This window comes from Diaphorina citri, unplaced genomic scaffold, assembly GCF_000475195.1.
Source record: "Diaphorina citri unplaced genomic scaffold, Diaci psyllid genome assembly version 1.1 scaffold92, whole genome shotgun sequence".
Classification (NCBI taxonomy): domain Eukaryota; kingdom Metazoa; phylum Arthropoda; class Insecta; order Hemiptera; family Psyllidae; genus Diaphorina; species Diaphorina citri.
Window position 1 is genome coordinate 317,345 of NW_007377529.1, and position 19,581 is coordinate 336,925.

Below are 19,581 nucleotides of genomic sequence, written 5' to 3' on the forward strand. Positions count from 1 at the left end.
GATGAGCTTGGAGCTTTATAAAATTCTATAGACTTTCTTTAATAGGGGTTTGAAATAAAAACTTTACTCGAACTTAAAGTCAATCCCTCCTTCATTTTTTTTTTTCAACTTTAATCGGTAAAATAGTAGATAAGCTGACGTGAAAGCTAAAACTTTGAAGAAAAAAAAAAGTATGATAAATACCATTTATCAATGGTTTTGGTTTAATAGCGCCGTAGATTAGGTAGGTAACTTAACTGTATCTATGAGGAAAGATTTTCATTACGCGGCCCTGTCTAGTACACTATACACTACAATATTATTACTGCTATAACAATTTAATCCATAATAATCAGTATACGGGTAAAGGACTTAAAAAGGAACAAAACTTATTATACGCAGAACAACATTGAATAATTTCAAACTGGCAATAAACTGAAGAGAAATATTAATCACAATTTGGCTGGAAGGGTGTTTAATTTGTCAAAAACAGACTTCAGTAAAATCCCGGCGTAAGGGATGTAAAGGGGAGAAGTGAATTTGCTGCTCACCGGCTCAGGGTAAAAAAATAAATCCTAACATTAGCTTCAGCTTTTACTCTATATCTAGGGAACTTTTTCTTCTTCTTTTCGGCTTGGTGTCAAAAACAGACTTCAGTAAAATCCCGGCGTAAGGGATGTAAAGGGGAGAAGTGAATTTGCTGCTCACCGGCTCAGGGTAAAAAAAATAAATCCTAACATTAGCTTCAGCTTTTATTCTATATCTAGGGAACTTTTTCTTCTTCTTTTCGGCTTGAATTTTTTGTTCGCTGAAATACTTTTTATCTGAATTCCGACAGGATTGAAAAAATTAATTTATTGTTCATTTAAACATCTCTCCAGATTACTTGAAAACATTTCAAAATTCCAGTCTATCTGTCTTCTGAAAGACGAGCAGGTAGATAAGTATTTTAGGCTATCAGGAAATTTTCGGATTGGTACCTTATATAGTTGTTGTATTGTAAGTTGTACCAGATAATTATGCCTTTAGGAGGTAAATTTCATACGTAAATCATGTTAGGTAGGTACATATTAAGCTGTAATGTTTACGGGCTTACGACCTAGGACCTAGGGCCTAACCATTCTGAATGCCATGAAAAACAGGGGCATTTTCATCCCATGCATCAATATTTTGCTCTAATGGTCTAGTTGAAGAATCTAACGAATTTGCTGTCATCATGATGAATAATCAAAAAAAGTAACAATTTCACGAAATTATCATGATGTGATAATTTAGCGTTAAATAGGTAGCGAACACACGGACGATGTGTGCGAATAAAAAATCTCAATAAAAAGTCACAAAATAAACAGTCGAACTGGAATACCTGTAAAAATAGTAATCAATATTAATATGTCAAAGGAAAAACAATTAAAGCGTATCAAAACTGCTGAAAAACCTTTGTTAGAAAATTTTATATAAAGTGTAAAAAGTGAGAAGAAATCAATTTGATTAATATGTTGTTGTGTTACATAATAATTTATCAGCAGTCATGTGGCGCCGACATGTAGGATATTATCAATCATAACTTCTATTTCATATTGGGCCACCAGGGGCAACTTTGGCGGCCACTTCTTCCTCTCACCAGCTGCTACCACATTTCAAACCCCTCTTTGTCCTATTTATTATTACATTATTTCTCTTACAAATCTGTTTTCTTTGGTTTTATATTAACAGTATCCCATGTAGATCTTCTATTTATTAGCGTGACCTAATATATATATACAAGTTTTATTAAACTTTTTTTCTCTTCGTGAAATCATATTTACTTGTAGTCATTTCAAAGCTAGTAAAAAGTTATTCCATCCGTGAAACCGAAAAGTTGAATCGTTTGAACCAGCCAAATTCTACTCAATGATAATAAAAAAAGCTTCTTTATGTTTGTTTACTTATGTATTAATCTTGAATAAGAATTTTCAAAAGAAAATGTGCTTTTTATCACTGTTTCATTCAATATTATCAACAAAAACATGTAGGCATGTAAGTCTTATCAGATAACATGTTCATTGTCGTAATTTACTTCCTTATGTAATACAAAGAGGTTTCTAGATAGCTAGGTATATCTGTATGTAACAATAATATGTTGTTCTTGTACATATTATAAAAATGAAAATGTGATTTTTCCTCATTCTTTTTCCTCCGAATAATACATGTTATATACTTACACAATATACATGTTATATACTACCTAGACTATTATTATTTTCCGAAGAAAAATCGGAGCTGACAATGCCAGCCCTTAAAACACGCCTTCAAGCAAGAGCTCCCTCTTATATGCTGGGATAATCTATAATGTATATAAAAAAATAAATCTACAGGGTCCACTTGGTTTGGGGAACATGGGACATGGAGCTATAACTAATTAATAGCTATTAACTTCTTTCCATAACAGTTGACTAAAGCATTTTCATTGAACTTTCAAACAATTCACTAAAGTACTTGTTGCCAGCTCGGGAAATCGAACGACAGACCTTGTACAGATTAAACGAACATTTTACCATTAGACTTTGGAAGAATATATTGTAACACACCTTGCTTATATTTTTACTGCCCAAATAAGAAACAGGCAATTTGTTTTTCTTTGTACATATTACGAATTACCTATGTTAGATCACGGTGGTTTGGCGTCTCCACTAATTTTGTTTCCTTTTCTGTACCTATTATCTTTGTTGACGGTGATTTTGACATTTCAACTAATTTATTTAAAACATGGGTGAGAACTTGGAGTCTCCTCTTATTTATTTCTTACTTGCGAAATAAATTTGATTATTTTGTCGTGGTTATTTTTAGTAGAAACAATAGATCAATTTGATTAATATGTTGTTGTGTTACATAATAATTTATCAGCAGTCATGTGGCGCCGACATGTAGGATATTATCAATCATAACTCCTATTTCATATTGGGCCACCAGGGGCAACTTTGGCGGCCACTTCTTGCTCTCACCAGCTGCTACCACATTTCAAACCCCTCTTTGTCCTATTTATTATTACATTATTTCTCTTACAAATCTGTTTTCTTTGGTTTTATATTAACAGTATCCCATGTAGATCTTCTATTTATTAGCGTGACCTAATATATATATACAAGTTTTATTAAACTTTTTTTCTCTTCGTGAAATCATATTTACTTGTAGTCGAAACTTTGACTCGTCTTGAAGGGTTAAAAAGAACGCTTTATCAAAAGAAAAGTACATTGAGCTTGAAGCTCCATCATCCAGCAGCTAACTGCAGAGCAGTTTAATCTCATAAGATTTAAATTACTTGTTACCAATATTAATTTTCAGTGTTACACCTCCCTGCACAAAATGTTGGATGCCTGGAAGCGACTGCTCGCTGCTTATGAAACTAATTAGCTGAAATTATCCACCTCATTACCCACACATCTTCCTTTTCATTCTCTTTCGTACCTCTCTGTTTGGAATCAAAATTATTCGTTCTTGTAGTCATTTCAAAGCTAGTAAAAAGTTATTCCATCCGTGAAACCGAAAAGTTGAATCGTTTGAACCAGCCAAATTCTACTCAATGATAATAAAAAAAGCTTCTTTATGTTTGTTTACTTATGTATTAATCTTATTTCTCTTACAAATCTGTTTTCTTTGGTTTTATATTAACAGTATCCCATGTAGATCTTCTATTTATTAGCGTGACCTAATATATACAAGTTTTATTAAACTTTTTTTCTCTTCGTGAAATCATATTAATTTACTTGTAGTCATTTCAAATTTCAAAGCTAGTAAAAAGTTATTCCATCCGTGAAACCGAAAAGTTGAATCGTTTGAACCAGCCAAATTCTACTCAATGCCATGATAATAAAAAAAGCTTCTTCATGTTTGTTTACTTATGTATTAATTTTGAATAAGAATTTTCAAAAGAAAATGTGCTTTTTATCACTGTTTCATTCAATATTATCAACAAAAACATGTAGGCATGTAAGTCTTATCAGATAACATGTTCATTGTCGTAATTTACTTCCTTATGTAATACAAAGAGGTTTCTAGATAGCTAGGTATATCTGTATGTATAACAATAATATGTTGTTCTTGTACATATTATAAAAATGAAAATGTAATTTTTCCTCATTCTTTTTCCTCCGAATAATACATGTTATATACTTACACAATATACATGTTATATACTTACCTATTCTTATTAGGATAAGACAAAACTTGTGGTATCTACTTAATTAAATAACCGTCAGATTTTGTATCACAGGGATTCTTAAACCTTGCAAATCCATCACAGGTTACAGGTGCTATGCCTGTCTCACGGACACAGGAAAAAAGTAGGTACCTATTGATAAGTATGTGCCACGGAAAGAAAGTATGTATCAATAAAGTAATAAAAGTAATAATTATAATTAATAGTAGACATTGTCCACCTTACTACGCCTATTTTATCCTATTTATCAATTCAATATTATCAACAAAAACATGTAGGCATGTAAGTCTTATCAGATAACATGTTCATTGTCGTAATTTACTTCCTTATGTAATACAAAAAGGTTTCTAGATAGCTAAGTATATCTGTATGTAACAATAATATGTTGTTCTTGTACATATTATAAAAATGAAAATGTGATTTTTCCTCATTCTTTTTCCTCCGAATAATACATGTTATATACTTACACAATATACATGTTATATACACAGGATGAGCTCATTAAAATATGTTTTAGTCCTTGGTCTTGAAAAAATCATGAGACAAGACTTAGTTCACTGTGATCTATGATTCAACGAATACCTCTGATCCTCTGAAACACATGGATAAGACATGCTGAGTTCAATATTGTAGGATATTGTATTGTGATTTCTCAATTTATTTAGCCTTAAGACACTTTTGATACATGCCTTTGCTGGTAGCTTAAGGGTAAATAGATTGAGAAATCACACTGATCTCAGGTACAATAAGCTTTGTACAATACAATTGTAGGGTACACACTGATCTCTACTTGAAAAGGTTTCTATAAGTGGGAATGACTTTTTCTAGATAGGTCTGGAGCCTCTGTAAGTGGGAAAGGTTGCCATTTTCCTAGGTCCGGAGCCTTCTGTGGACCTCTGTAAGTGGGAATTTCTAGGAAATCATAGCATATTCCTCTTCCTCCAAACTAGTGTTCACATTTACCTACCTCTATAAGTGGGAATAGGAAAATGGCAACCTCTCTAAGTGAAACACTTTTTAACTGGAAACCTGGATAAGTGGGAAAAAATTGTCGGTCCCTTGGATTCCCACTTAAGTAAACAGGTTTGACTGTAGTAGGTAAGAAAAGGGTATTAGGGATGGTTGAACTTATTTAGAACCACAAAGAATCACAGGAGACTGGAAAGGAAATCAGATCACTCATTTTATTTAATTTACCTACTTAGATAAATCTTGAATGTATTAAAACTAGTAGGTACCTACTATAATAGAAATACCTATAGCAAATCTACAATGAAAACTGGTTTTGAGATTTAGAAAAATCTGAGGAATGTTTCATCACTTGGATTCCCACTTAAGTAAACAGGTTTGACTGTAGTAGGTAAGAAAAGGGTATTAGGGATGGTTGAACTTATTTAGAACCACAAAGCATCATAGGAAGACTGGAAAGGAAATCAGATCATTCATTTTATTTAATTTACCTACTTAGATAAATCTTGAATGTATTAAAACTAGTAGGTACCTACTATGATAGAAATATAGCAAATCTACAATGAAAACTGGTTTTGAGATTTAGAAAAATCTGAGGAATGTTTCATCATAAACAAATCAGTGTCAAGCAATCAACTCAAGCCCTAGATAATATGCATAGAAACAATCAAGGATACAGACAGATATTATCACGTTTTAGAAACATTAGAATGTCTCATCAGAATTTCATACCTAAAAATAAACATATTTGTAAGTGAGAATGTAGAATACATAAATTGCCTATCTTGGTCTTTTTACCTGTTTTTCAGACAGGAACTCAAAAAACATTCTTAGGACAATTTTATTAATGAAATTATCATGAAAAGTGAAAGTCACTTTATCAGTCAAATGTGAGAATACAAAATACTGGAGTTTCTAGTCTTGTAAAAAACAGAAGAGGGGGCTCTCTAATCACATTTGATAAGAAAAAGAAAAGACCTAACATGCCAAATTTTCTGCAGATCATTTACAAGAAAACACTTACCTAGGATTAAAATAATGAGATCCATACAGTTATTTAAAAAATAATAAAAAACTTACAAACTACAGTACAATTAATGAAAAATAACAGAGCTAAATTATCATGAAAAGTGAAAATCTCTTTATCAGTCAAATGTGAGAATACAAAATACTGGAGTTTCTAGTCTTGTAAAAAAACAGAAGAGGGGGCTCTCTAATCATATTTGATAAGAAAAAGAAAAGACCTATCATCCTAACATGCCAAATTTTCTGCAGATCATTTACAAGAAAACACTTACCTAGGATTAGAATAATGAGATCCATACAGTTATTTAAAAAATAATAAAAAAACTTACAAACTACAGTACAATTAATGAAAAATAACAGAGCTGTCACATATCTATATTGCATATCACGGCGTTTTATAGCTATAGGACGATCTTTCGCAGGAAGTAGGTATCGTGGCCTTTTGCTTGCTGTTGGGATTTCTTTGAAAATTGAAAAATCAATGAATGAAGGGTGCTCTGTTTTTTCCAGGCCTGCCGGTAGCCATTATTTTAGGGCAAGATACAAGTTTGTAATGTACAAAAAAAAAATCCCGTTATCAGGGGGAAAAACTGAAACTAAAAGAAAAAAAAAAACATTTTTCATTAATCATTAATTTTTCAGACCTAAAAAAGTTCTTTTAAATCATTTAAGTCCTTTTATCTGGAAATAAAAAGTTTTATTTCAACATAAAGCTGAGGAAAACGACTTTTTAGTTGAAAAAGGTCTTTTTCCTCACTTTTTTAAAATTTCATTTTGTATTATCATATTACGCCTGAATATGTTTACACTTCAAGATGTTTCAAGCAATACATTTTTCGGGGGTAAAACGCCCGATTATATTTTGGTTATGTTTCCCTTTGTGCATTTTCGTAAAAAGTATGCATTGCCTATCACATATCTATATTGCATATCACGGCGTTTTATATCTATAGGACGATCTTTCGCAGGAAGTAGGTATCGTGGCCTTTTGCTTGCTGTCGGGATTTCTTGATTTTGCTGACTACTTCAGTTCTCATGTCGAAAATTCTCCTTCTTAGCTGTATCGATATTTTACCAAGCACCTACGTATAGGTACCTTTTGCTGACTACTTCAGTTCTCATGTCGAAAATTCTCCTTCTTAGCTGTATCGATATTTTACCAAGCACCTACGTATAGGTACCTACATAGGTATTATTTAGGTAATTCTTTGCCTCTACATAGAGATCAATCGAACAGTACGATAAGGAATATAAATTTATTAAAATTTCGAATAATAATAGTAACAACATTTCCTCGTCGGATAGCCAAATAAATTCTTCGTAGGTCTGAGGAATTCTCATTGAGGATACCTACATTAGGAAGTTATCTAATTGATAGGGATGGGATATTCGACTCTTTTTGAATATTCGAATACCACGATTCGATTCTTTTCAAATATTCGACTCAAAGAATCGACTCTAAAAGAATCGCGATTCTTTTGTAGGCGGGGGAGACTAAAATGGGGAATGAAAAAACAAAACTAAAAACAACTAAAATTGTAGTTGTACAGGGCACGGCAACGTAGGTACAACCTCGACTCTTCAAAGAATCGCGACTCTTCAAAGAATCGCGATTCTTTGAATTTAAGAATCGCGATTCACGATTCTTTTGAAATATTCGACTCTTTGAATCGACTCAGAGAATATTTACCCATCCCTACTAATTGATAATAGGCAATAGGTCCAACAGCTACTTGTACAGTAGGTAATAATATATAGGTAGGTACGAAAAGAAATCGCAAATTAAATGTAGCATAAAAAGAGCAATTTATTAAAAATTCTATTTCAATTATGACTGAAAAAGGGTTTGAAAATAAATTTTTGTTTGTATAATTTTCCTTTTGAACTATTTTACAATTCGTCTAGAAAGTAGATAGAAAATAATGATTTCCAAATGACTCTTTTTACATTCAGTTTGGTAGATAACTGCATTATTGTAGGCAAACATTAGTTAAATGTATAATAAATCATACCTATTAGATATTATATTTTAGTCACTACGTGTGAGGTGTAATTGTTGAGCAAAAGAGAATGATAAATTTAAAATTAATTTCTTTGATATAATCATGTCCCTCTTCAAAGAGTATCCCACCGTAGAAAAAGAAGGTCACAATAGGTCTAAATTTACATAATGTAGGTAAGTTAGGGACCTATATGACCTCAACTGGACTGGAAGGGCAATTATACCTATGCCAAACGAGAGATGCCATAATACATATATCTCTGTAGGTATGTACCTCGTCATAGGATATAGTTTTCATTCACCTACACTTACGACTTGCCAATCTATACCTATACTAGATTAGGACGGTATCAAAATCAAAATTGTGCCGAACATTACCGTCACTCGACTTTCTTTTAGGTAGGAATCCGCCAGAATAAGTGGTACCTATAATTATGCCAAACGTTCTTGAAAAAAGAAAAAAAACTAGAGAACTACCTACTAAAATAGATAAGCTATTGGATTCTATTATATTTACCTATGTAAATATTACTTACTCATGAATAGAAAGTAAAAATAAAATGGATGCCTCGTGCTGAAATGAGGTATTTTTAGACCAGAAAAACATCAGTAAAGCTATTGGTTTCTATTATATTTACCTATGTAAATATTACTTACTCATGAATAGAAAGTAAAAATAAAATGGATGCCTCGTGCTGAACTGAGGTATTTTTAGACCAGAAAAACATCAGTATCTATCTATGCATTCTATGCTATCTATTCTCCAATTTTTCGCAAACCTTCACGGTTTTTGTTCCCGCTCTATTCCTGGCATGGTCAAGATTCCTGATAAACAGGAATACTCGGTTACGTCTCACACTGTTTATTCGAATATTCGTTCCTGGTTTTAGAGGTATTATGAATAGATTAAGTATATAGAATTATAGAAGTAGGTAATAAGAATAAAAACAAAATGGAAGATTAGGCATATTCGTGGTTAGTTGTTAACCTCCGCCCCCTTGTCAAAGTGTATTCAAACAAAAGAGTAGAAGTAATCTAGTTTCTAGATTTTTTTTTAATATAGGTAAATCCCCCCTCTTGGTAAGTAGGTTCGCAAACCTTCACGGTTTTTGTTCCCGCTCTATTCCTGGCATGGTCAAGATTCCTGATAAACAGGAATACTCGGTTACGTCTCACATTCGAATATTCGTTCCTGGTTTTTGAGGTATTATGAATAGATTAAGTATATAGAATTATAGAAGTAGGTAATAATAATAAGAATAAAAACAAAATGGAAGATTAGGCATATTCGTGGTTAGTTGTTAACCCTCCGCCCCCTTGTCAAAGTGTATTCAAACAAAAGAGTAGAAGTAATCTAGTTTCTAGATTTTTTTTAATATAGGTAAATCCCCCCTCTTGGTAAGTAGACTATGGGGTAGTAACAAAAGACTGATTAAGAATCTAAAATGGGGTAAGAGTTACGTACTTCAACTGAGAACTGAGGTAATGATGTGGCCTTTCATTACATACCTACTACCTATGTTATTTTTATATTCTACATGCATAATTTACCTACCTGAAAAGAAAAAATAAATGAGGTTTGGTGGTAAGAGTTACGTACTTCAACTGAGAACTGAGGTAATGATGTGGCCTTTCATTACATACCTACTACCTATGTTATTTTTATATTCTACGTGCATAATTTACCTACCTGAAAAAAAAAATAATAAATAAATAAAATAAAATAAATGAGGTTTGGTAAATATTAGCTGGTGCGTAGCGTAGGATAGGTATATAAACCTACTTATTAAGGTTCTACTGAAATTCTTTTTCTAAAGATCTGTGAAAATTATCTACTTAACTGCCTACCAAAATAAATTTTGGGTTTTAGAATTAGCTTTCGAATTTTTCATGGATATAGCCCTAAAGGTTGGGTTAAGCTTATATTACGAATCTTCATGGATATCTCGTACCTCTACCGCTATACCCACAAGCATAAAGTTTGAAATCGGTACAACACAACGTCATAAGACTAGAAATTTGTTCCAGTATAACCGCAGCCTAAAGTGTAAATTATGTCGCCAAAGTCATCACAGAATATTTCAATGTTTAAGGAGGTGATAAAAGTAGCTAGCTAAAGCAAAGATTTTCAAGTGGTGGGGAGCAGATTTTTTTCTAAATACTTGAACGGGCTCATAAAAAGTTGAGCCTATAAAACGAATATTATGCCTATGAAAATATTGTAAATAAAGGGCCGTTCTTTGGAGATCTTGGTGAACAGGATTTTCCAAGAAGAAAATGTTAAATGTTAACAATGAAACTCACTCCGGAGTAATGTACCTTTTCATTAACCATAAAGGTACCTATTCTTATTAGGATAAGACAAAACTTGTGGTATCTACTTAATTAAATAACCGTCAGATTTTGTATCACAGGGATTCTTAAACCATGCAAATCCATCACAGGTTACAGGTGCTATGCCTGTCTCACGGACTCAGGAAAAAAGTACCTATTGATAAGTATGTGCCACGGAAAGAAAGTATGCATCAATAAAGTAATAAAAATAATAATTATAATAAATAGTAGACATTGTCCACCTTACTACGCCTATTTTATCCTATTTATCAAGACGATAAGGAATATAAATTTATTAAAATTTCGAATAATAATAGTAACAACATTTCCTCGTCGGATAGCCAAATAAATTCTTCGTAGGTGTGAGGAATTCTCATTGAGGATACCTACATTAGGAAGTTATCTAATTGATAATAGGCAATAGGTCCAACAGCTACTTGTACAGTCATAATATATAGGTAGGTAGGTACGAAAAGAAATCGCAAATTAAATGTAGCATTAAAAAGAGCAATTTATTAAAAAATCCATTTCAATTATGACTGAAAAAGGGTTTGAAAATAAATTTTTGTTTGTATAATTTTCCTTTTGAACTATTTTACAATTCATCTAGAAAGTAGATAGAAAATAATGATTTCCAAATGACTCTTTTTACATTCAGTATGGTAGATAACTGCATTATTGTAGGCAAACATTAGTTAAATGTATAATAAATCATACCTATTAGATATTATATTTTAGTCACTACGTGTTAGGTGTAATTGTTGAGCAAAAGAGAATGATAAATTTAAAATTAATTTCTTTGACGTTATATACTACCTAGACTATTATTATTTTCCGAAGAAAAATCGGAGCTGACAATGCCAGCCCTTAAAACACGCCTTCAAGCAAGAGCTCCCTCTTATATGCTGGGATAATCTATAATGTATATAAAAAAATAAATCTACAGGGTCCACTTGGTTTGGGGAACATGGGACATGGAGCTATAACTAATTAATAGCTATTAACTTCTTTCCATAACAGTTGACTAAAGCATTTTCATTGAACTTTCAAACAATTCACTAAAGTACTTGTTGCCAGCTCGGGAAATCGAACGACAGACCTTGTACAGATTAAACGAACATTTTACCATTAGACTTTGGAAGAAAATATTGTAATACACATTGCTTATATTTACTGCCCAAATAAGAAACAGGCAATTTGTTTTTCTTTGTACATATTACGAATTACCCATGTTAGATCACGGTGGTTTGGCGTCTCCACTAATTTTGTTTCCTTTTCTGTATCTATTATCTTTGTTGACATTTCCACTAATTTATTTAAAACATGGGTGAGAACTTGGAGTCTCCTCTTATTTATTTCTTACTTGCGAAATAAATTTAATTATTTTGTCGTGGTTATTTTTAGTAGAAACAATATCTATACTTCAACCCTTTTCTGTGTACTACCAAATACAAATAGACAAAACACCCTGTATATTAATGCCAATAAAAAACACACCAGAGTTTTCAACTCATCCTATTGTTCAATTTTATTATCATCATCAAGATTATTATTATTTTCAATATTATTATTACTATCGTGATTATTTTTTAAACGTTTATATTATTTGTATGAATGTTCAGGGTAGTTACATGCGAGAGGGACAAAGTTGAATGCGAGAACGATGTCACATTTTCAATTTTCTGGTGATTTTGGCATCTCCACTAATTGAAATATTCGCATGGATTTCCGGGCCTCAAGTTTGGTAATTTGTCTGTTACTGTTCGTTTGTTTACGGTGATTTTTGGCATCTCCACTAATTAATTTGATCATGCGTATGAAGTTTGAGGTTTCTTCGCCTTGGCATGGATTTCCGGGCCTCAAGTTTGGTAATTTGTCTGTTACTGTTCGTTTGTTTACGGTGATTTTTGGCATCTCCACTAATTAATTTAATCATGCGTATGAAGTTTGAGGTTTCTTCGCCTTGATATAGGTACAAAATAATAAAATTTCATGGTAATTAATTAGTTAAGTAATTGGGTAATTACACTAATTACCTAAACGGGTGGACGGAGTTTAGACTGAAAAAAAAGACTGAAAACTTTAGACTGAAAAAAAAATACTTTAGACTGAAAAAAAAAAAGTTGAGTCGAAGGCGGAATCAAAAATAAATCATTTCTCCACCTTCAACTCAGATGAAAACTATTTCTTGGTCCAAACCTCTTGAAAATAGTGGAGATGCAAAATCACCAAAGAAGGAAAACACGTCAATTCAGATGATTTCGTCACATCCTCTAAATTTTTGTATCCTATACCTATAAAGTTGGTTAAACGTTGGATTAACACATCATGCTTACTTAAGAGGTACCTACTAATTATTATTTTTAAAGGGTCTACGGATTATTTGTTCTTGGAAATCTCAGTTGTTTTGACATCTCCACTAATTGTTTGTTTGTTTGTTTGTTTGTTTGTTTGTTTGTTTGTTTGTTTGTTTGTTTGAACATAAAGTAAAGTAAAGACCGTCGAGGACCCTGGCTATTTCCAGTCGTAAACTTTCATTTTTATTCTCTTCCGATGACTTTACACATTTCTTCTTGATTCTTTCTTCCTCCCACAAGGTTCTGTAGTCTTGGGGAAGCTGTACCTATAAATACCTACCTATTGTACTGTATTGTACACTTGCATTATTGTTAAAACTAAAGTGAACTATTTCGCCAGTCTAGTTATACATAGCTTGGAGGTGAGTGTATCTGCCTTATAAGCGCTAGGTCGCGAGTTCGATTCCCGCTTTGGGAGGATTATTTCATCCCAAACATAAGTTTAGTTCTTGAAACGGCTGGCTTCCTCTTATCCTGCTTTTCTTCTCTCTTCGCTTTCGGAACGAAGACCTTGGCAACTGTTCCCTCTATCAAACCTCTAAAAAAAGTGAACCATTTCAATTCAATTCTACATTTGTTTGCAAAAGGCTAGAGACCTAAACATACAGATAAATGTGTGTAATTGCACACAAATTCCAACGAGATAAACAAAGTAACAGAAAATGTGTTCGTTAAAGACAAAGATGTAAGCAGAGCAGATTTTTTAAATAGCTCCTGCGAATGACACGCCAAACTGTTTAAACAAGAATAATTAATTTCTTTTCCCTGGGTTTCGAATGTGTGTAACTGAGTATGAGGAGGGAGTAATGGGGTGATCAAGCACTCATGACCACGCTCTGGGGGGAAAAATCTTCATGACGAGGAAATTGAGAAAACATTCCGTGAGTATTATTTACTCTTCTCATTAAACGAGCTGATGAAATAAGTGGATGTGCAAATCCTCCGACAAAAAATCTCTGCACCTGCTTGGAACTTAGCTATTACTTGTGTTACTATATTTTTAAGTTTAGTAAATCGGGTGATGGATAGAGCTAAAACAATCGCCAACGTCTTTTGGAGATATGGCACTCACAAGAAGAAGAAAAAGTAACTTAAACAAGGGTAACTAACTACTTAGATTACCTTTTTTTAAGGCTAGAGACCTAAACATACAGATAAATGTGTGTAATTGCACACAAATTCCAACGAGATAAACAAAGTAACAGAAAATGTGTTCGTTGAAGACAAAGATGTAAGCAGAGCAGATTTTTTAAATAGCTCCTGCAAATGACACGCCAAACTGTTTAAACAAGAATAATTAATTTCTTTTCCCTGGGTTTCGAATGTGTGTAACTGAGTATGAGGAGGGAGTAATGGGGTGATCAAGCACTCATGACCACGCTCTGGGGGGAAAAATCTTCATGACGAGGAAATTGAGAAAACATTCCGTGAGTATTATTTACTCTTCTCATTAAACGAGCTGATGAAATTAGTGGATGTGCAAATCCTCCGACGAAATCTGTATCCACTTTTGGAACTTGGCGATTACTCCTGTTATTATATTTTTCAGTTTATTAAATCGGGTCATGGATGGAGAAAGTTGGGCCAGAACAAGGGCCAAAGTCTATTGAAGATAATGACACTCACAAGAAGAAGAAAAAGTAACTTAATAAGGGTAACTAACTACTTAGATTACTTATTTTTTAAATTTAGACTAAAAAGTCCCATTAATCCCATTATTACTATAAAATGTTCTAAGGATTTTTTTATTGAACACGATTACCTATAGTCTCATTTTATGGTAGAACTCGGTAACTTTGGGAAGTTCCAATTTAAATATTGGATTGTATTGAATAACGTGAAGTAGTACTAGATTACCTTTTTTTAATATTTTTTTTTATTTAGTATTTAGGCTAAAAAGTCCCAATATGACTATAAAACGCTCTAGGTAAATATTTATTTATTGAAAACGGATTAGTTATGGTCTCATTTTATGGTATAACTCGGTAACTTTGGGAAGTTCCAATTTAAATATTGGATTGTATTGAATAACGTGAAATAGTATTTTGTTTTTCACACAATCCAATATTCCAAACTTCTTAATTGACTTTCAATTACAACTTGAATAATACAGATAACTCAATGAGTCCTTTTTTTAAATGGGTGTAGTTTCTGGAGCATTTTATGCAGTCCAACGGGACCAAAACTAAAGTGCGCCTTCATTCATTTCCCAAACGGAACAGATCATGTTCATCTGATAATAACAATAAGGTACGAATATCTTAGACACCCCGTATATTACAAATCGTTTTCAATTATTCCATTAAAATAACACAGAGCAGATAAAAAAAGAGAAAAAATCAGATCCGAACAAGGCTTTATAATATTTATTTAATACGTTACCATACCAGATTAACTTGAGTAGTACGCAGGGCCTTTGTGTGGGGTTCAGATGGAAAAAGCTCATTTATTTCCTTTTCTCTTTATTAAATAAGTTTGATGAAATTATATTCTGAAAAAAATTCTCTTCTTTTCCATCTCAATTTTTTTTTAATTCCACTTTAGAATATTATTCTTTCATAAGAAAGTGTGATAAAGATTATTACGAAGAAGAAAAGGCGAATTATCCTCTTCAAGTTATTATCCAAACCACAGAGATAAGAATTTTTTTCTTAGAGGAAATGTAGGTATTCCACTTTTGAAATTTCTAGTATAAAGATTGGGTACCTACCACAAATACAAATAAATTATATTATTGATGGATAATATTTGCAGCTATAGGTAGGTGCCTATACCAACCTAATAAACTAAGCTGTTTATAATGTATGCCTACGTGTCTATGTAAATGAAAAAGTCCTAAAAGCCGCTAAAATGTAAGAACTTAATGAGCTTGGAGCTTTATAAAATTCTATAGACTTTCTTTACTAGGGGTTTGAAATAAAAATTTTACTCGAACTTAAAGTCAATCCCTCCTTCAAATTTTTTCAACTTTAATCGGTAAAAGAGTAAGCTGACGTGAAAGCTAAAACTTTGAAGAAAAAAAAGTATGATAAATACGGAATTTATCAACAACAACATAAAGGAGCAATAGGTATTTCATTTTTATAATGTCATCATTATACCTTCATCTACGGACCTTAATCTTTATACAAATATTTATTTATTCTTCATAAACAAACCCTTGTAACTCAGTTTTGAAAGAGGCATTAACAATCAGTGTTGACATTAGAAATTGCAAATCAACCCCAGCCCTCATGAGTATTGTATGTCACACTATTAACCTTCTAGTATAATTTTATTGGATTAAAGGAAGTGTTTGTACCTATCTAAATTTGATGTGTTTAGCTTATTTGAAGTTTGGATTTGTAGACACTATGGGATGGTAGTCACCTATCTCTACCAGTTAGATTATTAGAAAAGATAATTTTTATATTTAACAGGTACTTCTTTAGGGAACCTATTGGAACCATTTCGTCCTTTTTAATTTTAACCTTGTAACTCAGTTTTGAAAGAGGCATTAACAATCAGTGTTGACATTAGAAATTGCAAATCAACCCCAGCCCTCATGAGTATTGTATATCACACTATTAACCTTCTAGTATAATTTTATTGGATTAAAGGAAGTGTTTGTACCTATCTAAATTTGATGTGCATAGCTTATTTGAAGTTTGGATTTGTAGATACTATGGGATGGTAGTCACCTATCTCTACCAGTTAGATTATTAGAAAAGATAATTTTTATCTTTAACAGGTACTTCTATAGGGAACCTATTGGAATCATTTCGTCCTTTTTACTTTTGGACACATACCTACATCAGCTCACAGACTTGCATTCTAGGGTTAAAGCCATTCACCCCTCTTACATAAAGAGAACTACAAATATCTACCTAATTGTTACGAATGTAATAACACAATTTGAAAATAAAGGTAATTAACATGTTTTCAGATCTCTAGTTAAATGGTACGTATGATTGTGACTTTTCTGGGTGCTTGTAATAACATGGCTCGTCATAAATCAAAATGCCCAAAACATGGATATTATTATGCTAATCAACCAAGGAGAAATTCTTTCATATTATTGCGCATGAAAGGATTCAAATCTCAAAAGGTCAAAAACGGAACGCAGAATCAGCTGAATTAAAATTTAATTAATATAAATATTGTTTAAGGTAAGGTTTGCATCTTTGGAGGTCTTTTTAAAGAGTCTTATAAAAGAGGATTTACCAGTGAATCTTGGGAGTTTCTATACTGTTCTGTCCTCTAGATTCCTGAGATTCATCGGTAAAAGTCCTTCGTCGGACTTTCACAGTAGCATACATAAGCAGAATTCATACTGCAAGTTAATCTACTGCATACACAAGTAGGTAGGTATCCTTTGAGAAATTGAGAACTTCAACAACAAAAATCGATAGTTTTGGGGGGGAAGTACTATATAACGTATCTAACTCATTTTTTTTTGAAAATTGGACTCCCATCTTTTTTCCCGAAGGGTCTTCAAATATTGTTTAAGGTAAGGTTTGCATCTTTGGAGGTCTTTTTAAAGAGTCTTATAAAAGAGGATTTACCAGTGAATCTTGGGAGTTTCTATACTGTTCTGTCCTCTAGATTCCTGAGATTCATCGGTAAAAGTCCTTCGTCGGACTTTCACAGTAACATACATTAAGCAGAATTCATACTGCAAGTTAACCTACTGCATACACAAGTAGGTAGGTATCCTTTGAGAAATGGAGAACTTCAACATGAAACCTAGGCGGAAATCTCGCAAAAGAAACATACAAAGAAATTGTTACTTATGATTGTGACGTAACAGATACAGAATATTTATACCGTTTTCCCATTATTTTTAAAGCTGTGGGCGCTGACTGTACAACTGTACATGTCTGCCTGTGTTTGACGTATAATCTCAGATTTTATATACTATTACTTCTCTTAAATGGAACTCCCCTAATGTATGTAATATTATGTTACAAAACTATAGCATTGTACGAGGATGAGTGTACTGCACTTCTGCTTTTGCGATGTTTGCTTGCATGTTTACGAATATGTTGCACGTGAAATTCGAAGCCGCTTCCATTAGATACCTTAGGGTTTTCTAATTTAAACTCAACTTCTACCTATTACCACGTATGTACCTACCTATACCAGTCTTTATTATATCTAATACCTATACATGAAAGGTCTCTTGGACTCTTGGAAAAGTTAGAGCTCCCCCCGGGTCAACCGCGTGCAAAGCAAGTGCAATGACCATCACTACTCCATGGGAGAATAATGGGGGATAACTGTAATGAATAATATTTCAGGTCAGCAAATCAGCATTCAGCCTTTTTTACAATACAACCTCTTGTCACAGAGATGAACAGCCCGACAACTTTGGTATTCCAAAGTAGAAAAGTTTCCATTTTGTTGCAAACTGATCTCCTGTGGTCAATGATGAAATGTTGTAAAAACTTTTCCCTTTTATTTCCTCTCGCTTTATAAAGTTTTCCCTGGAAGAAACTTCACGACCATTAAATTCTGAAATAAGAGGGCGTATAGCTAAGAATTGCGCTTGCGTTTCCAAACTGAAATCATTTATCATACTTACAATGTTTTCTCCAAGTAGAACTTTATAAAAACAGTTAAAAATCAAAATTTTGTGTGTTGGATAAAATATTAGTTTTTTATGAGCTCGAGTCAGAACAACTAAACTTTTATGACTACCACATACGTTTCTAGAACCTCAGTATAATGCAGATTTGAATATTATGTTATTTTACATACTTGCTTTTTATCACGCATAATATTACGACGTGTAATAATATCATGGGCCCAAACCTCAGGGATGGACAGAAATATACCTAAACTTATCTATCCTTTTTCCAGCAAAAATAAGTACGTATACTATCGACCAACATTTCAGATTTTCTGAATCCTCTAATTATTATCTACTTTTATACCCACTCGACACCTACTTCATAATAAGTAATAAGATAGGTAGGTAAATTATTTTAGAAAAGATAAAGTTCATTTCTTTAGGATACTTTTCACGTAGGTAGGTACGGTACTGCCGCTATACCTAATGTCAAATTTGCAGTAAAAGGAATGGTTGTCGCAGCATAGTGCTCATGCTAAAAAAAAAAAAAAAAAAAAAAAATGGAAAAGATTTATAGATGATACCTAATTTTAGAAGAACGTAGCTAAAAAAAAAAAAAAAAAAGTTGGAATAGATCTATAGATGATACCTAATTCTAGAAGTACGTATTCATAAATAGACAACTCAATGTTTATAAAATGAAGACAATAGTGGGTATGTTAAACTTAAATTCAAGCGTACAGAAACTGTAAGCTACGGGTAGATATGTTGGAGCAAATTTATTTTCTTCGCAGAACAATTATGATGAAGTGTTCAAATGCTGAAATTTTCTTGAAGGAAAATGATCTGAACATTAATTTACCTAATGAGTTTTTAAAACAAAGAACTTGAAAGTTCATTAACCCTGAGCGAAGTTGCCTACACAGGTAAGCTTGTCACTTTCATAATTTCATTTTACTCATTTCTGACAAACTGGAGTATTTATGCAGTTACATGGGATACACAGAAATATACCTAAACTTATCTATCCTTTTTTCAGCAAAAATAAGTACGTATACTATCGACCAACATTTCAGATTTTCTGAATCCTCAAATTATTATTTACTTTTATACCCACTCGACACCTACTTCATAATAAGTAATAAGATAGGTAGGTAAGTTATTTTAG

At 32.5% G+C, this 19,581-nt stretch overlaps 1 protein-coding gene across 2 annotated transcripts in view; it reads right to left on the minus strand.

The window, feature by feature from the left end:
* The window catches only part of LOC113473916 (putative fatty acyl-CoA reductase CG5065), a 37,086-nt gene extending 30,827 nt beyond the window's left edge, over positions 1-6,259 (minus strand). Inside the window, exon 1 of one of the 2 annotated variants that reach the window (XM_026833407.1) lies at positions 6,168-6,259. The gene's annotated coding sequence lies outside the window, so the exon portion shown is untranslated. Of the gene's footprint in view, positions 1-5,941; positions 5,962-6,167 lie in introns of those variants that run through there. The other variant, XM_026833409.1, reaches the window with a different exon arrangement.
* Between the last annotated feature and the right edge of the window lie 13,322 nt (positions 6,260-19,581).